At 41.2% G+C, this 12,933-nt stretch overlaps 1 protein-coding gene and 1 long non-coding RNA gene across 3 annotated transcripts in view; one reads left to right on the forward strand and one right to left on the reverse strand.

Annotated features, from left to right (window-relative positions):
• Window positions 1-12,933, forward strand: part of FSTL4 (follistatin like 4) — a 1,082,354-nt gene that overhangs the window by 224,758 nt on the left and 844,663 nt on the right. The gene's annotated exons all lie outside the window — the stretch shown is intronic.
• LOC142494492 (uncharacterized) overlaps window positions 7,227-12,933 on the reverse strand; it is a 96,130-nt gene continuing 90,423 nt past the window's right edge. For both annotated transcript variants that reach the window (XR_012801483.1, XR_012801484.1), the window contains one exon: window positions 7,227-7,334. This is a non-coding gene — a long non-coding RNA (uncharacterized LOC142494492). The remainder of the gene's footprint in view (window positions 7,335-12,933) is intronic.

Here is a 12,933-nt window from a genome sequence, read left to right on the forward strand (position 1 = left end):
CTTTATGTGAGGAATGCCAGGGGTCTAGCAGACCAAATTCTTTGATTAGCGGAGTCTGGGACCATAGTAAAATCACCTCCTACAATATATAACAGTTCTTGATTATCCCCCATTGACTCCAATGTTTCCCTTAGAAAATCAATTTGTCCCTCGTTAGGCGCGTATATATTCACTAGTGTTATATGTTTGCCTGAGAGATGACCATGGACCTCCCTGGTCTCTTTTGACCTCCAGTGTTTGGAACGGGATATCCTTTTTTATCAAAATCGCAAACCCCTTTTCTTACTGGTAAAAGACAAATAAAATGCAATATGGTATGTCCTGCTAAAGGTATTTGGGGGTTCCTTTGTATCGAAGTGTGTCTCTTGCAGAAAAATAATATCTGCTTTCAGTTTTCTGAATTCTTTTAGGGCCAATCTACTGTACGTTTACCATTACTATTTAGGCCCATAACATTCAGGGACACTAATTTTAATGGGACTTGGCTAGTATTTCCCAGTGTCATATCTCTCTCTCTTATGTGACAGTTGTGCTCGAACAGGTTGATGGTTGTGGGGTACAAAAGGGGAAAAAAAGAGAAAAAAAAATGAAGGAGGGTACTTTCCCCCTTTGGGAACTTGAGGGAAAACAAAAACAATAAAAATAAAATTATAGGATAAAATGAGTGTAACAAGTCACTCATCCCAGGTTTCCAGCCAGACCAACTTAGTCTGGCCTGGCGGGCATATGGCCCAACTGGGGGCGCCCTGGGATCGGGCATGCAGGTCTCCCTCCCACTCCCTGCACCCCGCACCCCGCCCCCTATCACTCTCAACCTCCTGATCGGACCTACACCATAACTTGGTCAGAATATAGAAACTTAACAAATACAACAATTCCTACTTACTGTGCATCACATAAACATATATAGCTTTCCCAACTATAATACCACTATAGATGTATGGAATCTAATTAATTTCAGGCAAAGTTTGCTCTTGCTCTTCCATGGAACATGCAATTCTTTGTGTCTGTAACCTGGGTATAAGTATGATGTCAAGCCCCCCAAAAGTCACTGTCGCATCATAAAACTAGGGCCGAGACCCACTCACCCACCACACGAGTCAGCTCATTCTCCAGCTTCATCGATATATCTTCTGTGGCAAATCAGGATTCGGGGAGTGAGTGGCAGGCCCCAGGTCACAGATAGAACCATCCCTATAATAAAATATAAAAAACAAACAAAGAGGGGAAATGGAGGGGGGGGGGAAGAGGACGACAGCTGGAGTTCCGACATAGATTTCTTTGCGTCGTCACGTGTTGCCAGATCACCAGTAGGAGCAACCGCTTCAGGCTCAAACTCAAAGAAACCCAACGGGGCCTCTTCAAAGACACAGCAAGACTTAACTCTTTCATCTCCGGGCTGTCGCTCCCTCGCTCGATCGATTATCATCCGTATTCTCACCCGAGCTCCTCGTTGCCGGTTTGATCTGTCTTTGGGGGCCAGATTTAAAATCGATAGAAAAGAAGCAGATTCCTCAGGATACCAGAGTGAGATCTGCTAGCCCTCGTGATTGACTACAAGGCGGAATGGGAAGGCCCATCAGTCCCATCAAATCCCTTGTTCCTGAAGTATCCCTGTTACCGGACGCAGTCCTCTTCGTCGATCTATTGTCAATCTGGACAGGTCCTGGAAGATCTGGATAGAGTAGTTTTCGAAATCAATTGAGCCTCTACAGTATTTCTGCATCCCTTTATAATCTTTTCCTTGGTCGTATATTGATGGAGCCTTAGAACCACATCTCTGCTTATTTTAAGATCGTTAAATCTAAGTCCCAACGCTCTTTGAGCTCTGTCCATCACAAGTTCATTGTCTTGTAATTGGGGATCTATTGAGAGGAAGAGCCTTTTAAGATATGCTGCAGGACTTCCGTGGACACCGTCTCAGGAATACAGTAGAGGCAACTCTTATTCGAACAAAAACCAGTGGCAATTCCCCAAAAAAACCAGGAAACACCCAGGTACATTCTGAATACATGCCTTAAACTTTCCTTAAACTAGCCCCAGCATTTCTGCTTTGATTAATGGCCCATCAGATTACCAGCGGGGGTCCCTGGCAGTCCCATTCAAACTGAATTGGACTGCCAGGGATCCCTGCTGTGTTAATCCTATGGGTCGTTAGTCAATGCAGAAATGCCTTAAACGTGCCTCAAACTAGCCCAGAACATACCCAGCACATACCCAGCACATACCCAGAATGTAACCTGGCTAGTTTACGGCAAATGTTAGAATAAACGTTGCCTCTACTGTATGTCAGATTCGCAGATTCTGCCTTCGTTCCCTTTTCTCAAGGTCATCCATCCCATCTCTCATCGCATTTCTCTGCGCTGAGTCACAGGACCTCATCATCAGTAATTACCTGGTTTTGTAAAGCAACGCCATCTTGTTTTCCAGCTCTGTAGTTCTTTTAGCCAGAGAGGAAACTTCTGCTTTAAATTCCATTACAGCTCTGTCCATAGCTGACTGGAAACCAGCTTGCATTTCTTTAAGCATATTCTGAAGGTCCTGTTTAGTAATCACTGTGTCTCACTCTGCAGTATCTCTCTCCTTCTCAGCCATAGCTCTCACCTCCATGTCTTTTTCTTCTGTTCCTCACTCTGTTGTTCCTCTCTCTGCCGTGTCTCCCTCTGTCCCAGCAGCTTGTCTCTCTCCCTCCCTGTCAGGGCCCAAAGCCGCGTGCTCCCATGTGCACGCCTCAGTGCCATCTTTGTTTTTCTTTCTGTCAGCCGTCGTTGGCAGTCTGCGGCCAAACCAGGAGAGATCCAGGATCTCCGCCTTCGTATCCTTCTTGGGGGGCATCCCTGTGTGTTCCCATGCCCATTGCTGCAGCTCTCAGGCCGCTTTGGGGTGTCAATCAGGGTTTATAGTGGAGTATGCTGGGCGGGATGCATGGAGTTCACTTAGCAAATGTGCATCCGCGCCGACGTCACGCACGCGCCTGAATTCCATATTTTAACTGCCCTTACTATAAAGAACCCTTTTCTCTGTTGCTGGTGAAATCTCCTTTCCTCCAACCTTAAGGTATGACCCGTGCTGTTTGTACTGCCCTTGGAATAAATAGTTCTTTTGAAAGCTCCTTATATTGAACCCAAATATATATTTGTATATAATTATCATATCTTATAAGCCTCTTTTCTAATGTAAACAAATCTATGTTAGCTTTAGCTAGCCTCTTCTCATAAATCAGATTTCCCATCTCTTTTATACATTTGGTCGCTCTTCTCTGCACTTCTAATTCCATACTGTCTTTTTTTATGGAAGTGGGGCACAAAACTGTACTCCATAATCAAAGCGGGATCTGACTAATGCATTATACAGTGGCATAATGGAAAGAGTATATAATTAGGGGTGCAGCCTAATGTTTAAGCCATTGTGTTGTAGGTAGGGTTTGTCTGTGGTCCGGGTAGGGCTGCTGCTCTAATAATTCAGGCAGATCCACCGTGTTTAGGTACCCAGCACCCTGCCTGCACATTTATCTGCATTAAACCTCATCTGCCAGTTACCTGGCCAAGTTTCCAGTCTATCCAAGTCCTTCTGGAGAGAAATTACACCCTGCTCTGATTCTAGCCCCTTACACAATTTAGGCCCTAATCCATAAAAAGGGTGCTAAACTTTAAAAAACATCTTCTCCCACTCAAATGGCACAAAATAGAGGAAAAGAAGGAGAACACTTGGAGGTGCTGGGTCTGAGGAAGGGACGCATTAGTCCTGAAACGTTACCTTTATTAGCTCTGATGCTGTGAATACTTTATTGAAGTATTTTCAAACTTAAAACAAGTCTCCTGTGTGCTCCTTCTTTTCCTCTATTTTGTGCCTATTATCAGGTCCAGCTTTGAGATGCCGGGACCATTGGAAGGTAAGCACCAGAAGCAAAATAATATTTATATACTCTTTACAAACAGTGATGTGCTATTTATACCTACAGTACTGTTGCTCCTCCCATTCAAATGAGTGGGAATAAAGGTGTACTTAACCTTAGCACACTTTTGTAGATCTGGGACTTAGTGTACTAAACAAAGATGGAGACTTTGCACTCTATGCCAACCTCAAGTTTAAAGCAAGGGTCCCAGTAGCGAACTTTGAGGTACTCAGTGGCGGATTTGAAGATCCGCCGCCTCTACAGTAAATACTTGCCTGTGATGGCTGCCTTCTTGCTGCCGCCCTCCCTCTCCTTCTGAATTGCAGCGTCAGGACATCACCAACGTGACGCCACAACATCACGTGTCATGGCGTAATTTTTGCCGCCACAAAATGTTGCCGCCCTAGTCCCGGGCGTATTGGGCCTAATGGAAATTCCGCCACGGGAGGTACTCCACTTACAGTGGAAGTCAATTCTATTGTTTCATTTTGGTCCTAGAAAAGATTGCACCAATTAGTTAGCATACTTAAATAATGTAAGAGTGCGGCAGTAAATGCTAAAAAGCACTGAAAATATATTTTCTGTATGAAAGTGAATGAGTGTACTAGCATAATACCGTTTTAGCGGATGTATAAACATGCTGCAAACTTACTGTATTGTGTGAGGAATTTGGTTCAAGTGGTTATTCTGAGATGATTGAGTGTGCCCTTTGGATTTTTCTCAAAGAATTAAAGTAATTATTTTTGTTATACTAAAATGTGGTGTTCAACAATATTCAGGATTAGCTGAGCAGACAAAAGATATATATATAAGAAAAAAACAAATTAATATTTCCATTGTATCTCACCACATAGGACACAAATTTAAAGCAATTGCATGTGTTCGCTCTCACTTTTATCTAATGCAAACACAATGGCTTATTACTTTAAATTTAAAGCATATGGAAATACTTTACACCATTGTTACTGAATCTGCTAACCTATAAATTCCAAAAGCAAAGCCAATTGATTTCTGTTTTGGATGTAATGCAGTAATGTACCTTTCAAAAGAAAATAAATCATGCACACGGAAAAAATAATAAAAAATACTGAATACAGGGATATAAAAAGAAACAGAAATATGGTAATACAAAGCAAATAAATGGAGAGTTAAAAAACTGTGTTGTGTTATAGATATCAGTAATGACTACTTTAATCTCATTAACATCAATAAGCATCAATTATAGTGCTCTTACAATTAGTGCTCTGCAATATCTTTTAGAAAATACAACATTATTATTAAAAAGCTGTTGCATTATCTCTGTTTAATGTACACATTTAAAAAATGGTGAATTGTAGGTAAAGTAACCATTGTAACATGCACAGATGGTGAGATACAATCTGGTGATAATAGTTTAACAGATTTAATGGTTTGGGGCTTAATTTGAAGCTGCTGCAACACAAATGGCCAACACTGTATCTTGGCAAAATCTGATAAGTGCTTGCTATTGGATGACCTTTTGATACAGTTTTGTTGAAATAAATTTCTCTAATAACATTGTCAAAGCTTCCAGGATCTCCATATAGAAGATAGTTGCCAAATATTACAGTAGATAGGAAATACAAACATGTAATTTTAGTGATCCTAATACAGAAGGTTCAGTGTTTTGCAAACCACCACAAGCACACGATTTGTTTCAGGACTGAATTCATGAACCAGATATGATCATAACCAGCAACGTTTTCACAGAGTAACCCAGTTTCAAATGAAAGTCAATTCAATTAAAATACTGCAGATATAAGCAGGACACATGCAATAAAGGAAATAAAATGCATGGGAATCTATAAACAACGGGTCAGGAATAATGGAAAAATAACTTAGCAATTACAATAAGCACAGTATACATTGTTTGTGTATTTGTTTATTCATTTAAACAAGGTTTTATCAGAACAGACACATTGAGAAATAAATCTTATTTTCAAGTATTGCCTAGGACACAAAACAGAGAAAAAATACAACCGAGAAAATCAACAACTACATACATACAGTATGTGATGTTGCTAGGGACTTTGAGTGTGATAGGTACTGTCATTGTATAGGGTGGACATAACCTGAAATAAGGGGCACCATATGAAATTGAGACCAGTCAAGTTCTATACTGGAGACTGTTAACAAGCTTCAGCAGGGTGATGGTTGGTAGAGATAGGCAAAATCTACGCAGAAATCCGAATTTGCTGCGGATTGGCAATTTCCTTTCATCCGCGGAATTCCACGGGTCAATCTCAAAAAGGCAGATTTATGGTTTGTTTGTATCACTGAAAATACATCAGAAAGATACAGAATCAGAAAACTGAATTATGGGAGGAGTATATAATTAGGGGTGCAGACACAAATGTAAGCAATTGTGTTATAGGCAAGGTTGGGCTGTGGGTTGGTTAGGGCTTTAGGGCTACTGCTGTAGTATAGGTCAAACATTAATACATTATAAAAATTGGAACTTAGCTATTAACACCACCCTAACCCCTGTCACTAGTTTTAAATACCTGGGATTATGGTTTGACTCCCACTTAACATTCGGGATGCACATTGATACCCTGACAACCAAGACCTATGCCAAACTAGGGGTACTTTACAGGAACAAATCCTCCCTAAGTCTCCTGGTCAGAAAGCGTATCGCACAGCAGATGCTAATGCCAATTTTTGACTATGGAGACATAGTATATGGCTCAGCACCTCAAACCCACCTTGGCAAACTTGACACCCTCTACAATTCAATTTGTCGTTTTGTTCTCCAATGCAACTATTACACACATCACTGCGATATGCTCAAAGAACTAGATTGGTCATCCCTAGAGTCTAGGCGCAAAGTTCAGCTTTCCTGTCTTACCTTTAAATTCTTCATGGGCAAGCTACCCAGCTATCTGAACAAGCTCCTCACCCCTACCACTTGCAGCACTTATCATCTGAGATCAGACTCCAAAAGACTGTTCATGGTCCCAAGGCTCAACAAAGTATACGGACGTTCCTCCTTCTCCTAATATGCACCCCAAAACTGGAACAACCTACCAGAGTCTCTCACATCCACCACCAGTTTAAGTTCTTTCAAATCTAAGGCTGTCTCACACTTTAATCTGGTCTGTAACTGTTTCATATGCCCATAATATATATTTTCTTTAACTATGCACGCAATGTCTTGTATATAATGTATACCCTGTTCATTTATGTAACTGTATTTGTAACTATGTATTATTTGTTTTACTCTGTGCCCAGGACAGACTTGAAAACGAGAGGTAACTCTCAATGTATTACTTCCTGGTAAAATATTTTATAAATAAATAAAATAAACCTGCCGTGGCTGACTGTGCTGACCCGTGTCTGTGTCTCCAGTCCAGTCCATTCCCTTGGCTAGTGCCCACCTGACCCTAGTGGCTTGGGCTCGTCTCCTGTACTGTTTCTGTGCCTATAATATAAATAATATAGCAGTATATTAATATTTATTAATAATATTAATAACAATATTGTCAATTAGTTTCTAGGAGGATTACATTTATACACATTTAATTTCTCTAATTCTTTGCACCTAGTGTGCAAGTACATAGCCCAGGTCACAGAGGCCAGCAGCCACTGCCACTCCATTACCAGAGTTGCCACATTGGCTATCCCTGAGGAAGTAGCCTTGCCGCAACGAAACGCGTAGGACTGTCACTCTTTTATATTTCTCTTACTCTGTGATCCTCAGGTAGAACCCAGTGTGTTTCTGTACCGTGTCTGATGCTCTGTATATGCAAAGCTCCGTGGAAAAGCTTGCGCGACTAACAGTGACGTCATTGATGGGTCCATTGCACACACAGTCTCTACTCGGGCCCGATATTGCGCTGTGATATACAGACAAGAAGTTCATATGGACATTTCAAACCAGTCACCACTGGTATGTGACTATCACACCATAAGGACTTTTAATCCTCCGTTTCCTGGTATTTACCTGACTGGAACGACACCATCCTGATTGAAGGGACGCCAGCTCTGAGACGGATCTTTGGTGCCACTATTGAGAGAGGCCACCGCCACTGACGAGCCGTGACGACCCCTTGATACCATCGCTACGAGATGTTTCCCTTTCGTTTACCTACCTGCTGACTGGTAACCTCTGTGTTTATCACAGTCAATGCTTTTACCCTTCTTATCTGATGTACGCAGATTACTTACGTTTAAAATTGATAAAACTTATTTTTATGTACTTCACCATGTGCGTTTTTGCGCTGTTTTCTTGTTTTTTTGTTTCTATCGTGCAAAGGGTGTGAGCCACTCTATTTGATACTGCTGCAGACGCTTATCTATTCACCTGTAACAATTTTGTATTTATTATATACTAATTGTTTCCCTTTATTGGGCATATGGGTATACACTCCTGGTTAATTTAAGTAACTATGTGTGTCTTATCACTGTGAAGTTTTATTAGCTGCGCACTTTAAATCACATTTTCTGTTCCTTTCACTTTATTGAGTGACAGGTGAGGAGGAGATGGGATTATGTCTGTGTTCTGCCCAATCCTCGGTTCAGACCTACCTTCCCCCTACTGTACTTAAGAGAGTTGCAACTCCAAATTCAGTAGTGTCACTACCGTTGAGAGAGACAAGGTATCACACAGGACTGCTGTGCACTAGCAGGCCCCGATCCTCTTCCCCAAGGGGGAGAGTGAGTGATTACCTTTTCCCTTGGTCCTGCTAGAGGGCTGGGGAAGAGCAGGGACTGTTGCGGGGGCCCTTTATGCGTAGTGAAAGTCCAGGGACCATCCTAAATTTGGATATCAGAACAGAGACAATATTGGGCAGAAGACTGCCGTGTGCTGCAAAAGATGCATCCCAATAGCCTGGACTCATGGCTACTATCCCACACTCATACCAACAATTGTGGCCAAGCACTGCGATCTACTGCACTTATTCCCTCCACAGCGGTCTCTCTAAGTCTCCCAACATACCACTTAGATTGTAAGCTCTCCGGGGCAGGGATTTCCTTTCCTGACTTTGCTGTGCTTATTGTATTATTATAATTCCCTGTACTGTATTGTCTTGAAGCGCTGAGTACACTGTTGGTGCTATTTAAATAAAGATATACATACATAGAGTACATACAATGGAAACGTGCCGTATTAGCTGCACAAATTGTAGCAGAGAGAATGTTGTAACAAAGTCTGAGTGTAATCAATAAGTCTGTATGTATTCCAATTGGTGGAGTAAATCAAATATAGCTCTGTATATTGGTCGCTAAGTACAGTATCAACAGATATTCAGTAGTGCCAAAACAGATGGTCACGTAGTAAGTAGTAACGGCAACTACAGAAGACTGCTTCAGCATCTGGCCCAGCTCAGAGACAGTTTCTTTGGATACCCCACCTCCAGAACACACCAACCAATCCCAGGGTGGATAAGAGGATAATAGCACAGTCCTTTCCCAAAATCGCTGATTCATAAATATGTGCAATTATTGTTAAAAAAAAAAAAATATCCATAAGGTTAAAAAAGCTTAAAATAATGACTGTAGAATTACTAATTTCTAGGAGGAAATAACATCAAGGAATATGAGTGTGCATAACCCAGATGGATAACCAGCTATACTAATGTGCTGGTGTCCAGATACTCATTTTATCCCTTTGGTGCCAGAATACCTTGCCGATAGATCCAAAGAATTTATTTTTACACAGGGATTTTAATTTATCCGCCCCTAGAACAGTAGGAATGTGTTCTATATCCATAACCCTAAGTGTCGTAGAGTCTTTATTGTGTACGGCTGCAAAGTGTTGCGAGACGCTGTGCGTGCCTAGAACTTTTATAGTATAACGCCTTTGTTACAGGAATTGTGTACCAAGAGACCTTGTGGTATGTCCCACATATTGTGGTCCACAGGCGCAAGACAACATATTGGTCACATAGGTACTGAGACAATTAATTCTGCCCTTAACCATAAATGTATTTTTATTCATAAATTAAAATAAACTGTTGTCATCCTTGAGGTGTTTGCAGGTAATACGTCAACTTCAGGCACACTGGTAATTCCCAAAGGGGGATAACAGAGATGTGGAAGAAGAGGCTCCAAGGGGTTTTAATCTACTAAATGGTACCATACTTTTCATGTTTCTTGCCTTTTGTAGATAAATGGTGCTCTACTAAGTAAATGAGAACCTAGAGAGGGGTCACATAGAAGAACACCCCAATGTTGGTTCAAAATATTTTGGATCTGATGAGCTAATTGATTACATCTCTTAAGAAACTTGGGTGCTTCTCATGAACCCCCTTGTCAGACACCATAAGATCCGGTGATTAATGTGTATTGGCAGTGCTTAATCTTTTGGACTCATTCTTACTTTTATATTGTAATTATGGGGTTCTCTATCCATAATCTTCACTTTATTGAATGTATCCAAAACCAGGTCTCTGTCATTGCTCTTCGCTATAAAATTGCCCACTAAGACCATAGATTAGTCCAAAAAGTCATTCTCCATAGAACAATTCCTTTGTAAACTATGGAATTGTCCAAGAGGTACATTTTTTAACCACCTATGGTGATGGTTGCATCTCACGTGAATGTAACAGTTTGAAGCTACAGACTTAAAATGGGTACTGCTCGGAATGACAATCTTTGTGGGCAGTTAATTTAAAATCCAAGAAAATCAATTTAGTGGAACTAATGGAGACTGTAAATTCCAGACCCATGTAATTGTGATTGAATGCGGCCAGAATATCCCTTAAGTTTCTTCCTCACCATCCCAAAGTAACATCAGACAAATGTAATGACCATAGTAGATCAGATCCACACTCAGCCTGGTGTTAACCCCAAACATGCTGTTCTTCCCAAAACTCCATAAAGAGATTGGCATAGCTCGGGGTGAACCTGGTACCTATAGCCATATCACACATCTGAAGTAAAAAATAATCCTCAAATAAAAACTAATTGTGGTGGAGGATGAATTCAATGCTGGAAAGAAGGAACTGTCCATGTGACAGAACTATATCAGTATCCGACTCCAGAAAAAATATGTGTGTGTGTGTGTGTATGTGTGTATGTGCTATAATAAATATATAAACTTAACTTAAAGAGAAGAGACAGTCTCTGAATGAGAAGACAACGGGAGCTTTTTCTGCATTATTATACTGTAATGATAGATTGTTGTTATACCACAGTTAACTATTATATTGCTAATGATCTAATTTGTTATTTTTATTTGTTATTACACGGCACACAACTGTCCAATGTATTCAGTCCACACACACACCCATCCACTCACCAGTGCCACCACTAATAATAAAATATCTCATTAGTGTACACTCCACTAAATCTCACTGTACTAGTTTAATTGGGTTTCTTGCTTTTATGGCTGCCTGCTGCCAGTGTAATTGTGTCATATATATAGCCATTAGCCAAGTCAGACATTTCTAACATTTACTTAATAAAACTTGGAGTATTTAACTGTGACTGACTGGACTGTGTGTGTGCAGTGCCTGTCCACTATATTGGTCTCGATGGCCTTGTACTTTGCTTCATCTATTATATAGATTTATGATTTTTTTCTTTTTACTACAACTAGTAGTATAATTATAAAGTATATTTATTTGATACCAACTAGTGTAGTCCCTGGTGGTGACTACGGAGGAGTTTGGGTGGGGAATGGAGGGGAGTGGGTAGTGACAGGAGGAGAACTATGTGCTGCTGCCAGCTACCTGTGCCATGCAGGCAACTAGGGTTAGTATAAGTGCAGTAGATGGCAGTCGTTGGTAGGAGTGACTGTGGGTGTATAACAGTAGCCATGAGTCTTGGCAAATGAAATGGTTTATTTAAGAGGGAAGTTTTAAGGTTATAAGGTTAGTCTTAAAGGTGGGGAGAGAAGGTTCTTGGTGTAAATTGAGTACAGTATGTGGGATTTCCACAGTTACAGCAGCAGTCGAAGCTGCCGATAAAAAAACAAAAATCCCTTTTAATATGTGCATCAATACAATCCACACAATGATAAGTTGCAGATCAACCCGTTCTCCTGTGATCCATCGGCGAAGATTTAGCTCAGGGGTTCACTAAATAGCTGTCAGTGCAGCAGAAGAACAAAGATGCAAAGTCCTGTGGGGAAGATCCTGTGACCTGGTAGTCACTAGATACAATTGGTGCACTGTTGAGGGAGGACAGGGGTCAAAAAGGGGTGTGCTAAAGCCTGTTTCAGAAGAGGAAGGGGATGTGGCTTTGTAAATGGCTGCTATAGAAACAAAAATGCTTGTTACATTATAATGCTACGGTATGCTACAAATATGTTCTCATAATATACAGAACTGATAAAAAAAATACATGTAGGATATTGATTGGACTGCATCTTTTTATTTTTCCCAATCTTTTTATTGCTTTATTGGTATCACATTGTAACAATACAGTAACAGTGACATTAGGAATGCAGTCATGGGCACATGACTATATTATACACTTATTGAGTTCAACAAAGCATTTTCCTATTTTTAGAATAAAGCAAAGAGGGGGGGGGTGGGCGACAGACAGAGGGAGGGTAGGGAGGAGCAGGGGGAGGTGGATAAGGGGATGGGAGGGAAGGTGGGGGATGCTGATATTGGGGTGGGGTGCCCCACCCACCCGGCCGACCCTCGTCTCGTATTATGGACCTATATAGGAATTGGACCACTGGCTCTAATCCATGGCTCCTAAATCTCATAGAATTGGGGCATTTTCTGCTTTAGCATGGCCGTGAGCCTTTCCATAGCCATTACTGTGTTTATTCGTTTAACAACTGTGTATTTGGAGAGGGCTTTTATCTGTTTCCAGGCTGCTGCAATTGAGCATCTTGCAGTCGTGAGGATAGAGGAGATCAATTTAGATAGTGGTGTGGGGAGATTTTCTGTTGGTTTTCCCAGTAAGTAAGTCAGTGTCCAGTGGTATTTCCAGCCCTAATAACTCACGGAGTAGTTTCTGTATCCTAGACCAGAACCTCTGAATCTCTGGGCATGTCCACCATATATGTGGCATGTCTCCTCTTTGACCACATCCTCTCCAGCACACATCAGGAGTACCGA

This window comes from Ascaphus truei, chromosome 5 (genome assembly GCF_040206685.1).
Source record: "Ascaphus truei isolate aAscTru1 chromosome 5, aAscTru1.hap1, whole genome shotgun sequence".
Classification (NCBI taxonomy): Eukaryota; Metazoa; Chordata; class Amphibia; order Anura; family Ascaphidae; genus Ascaphus; species Ascaphus truei.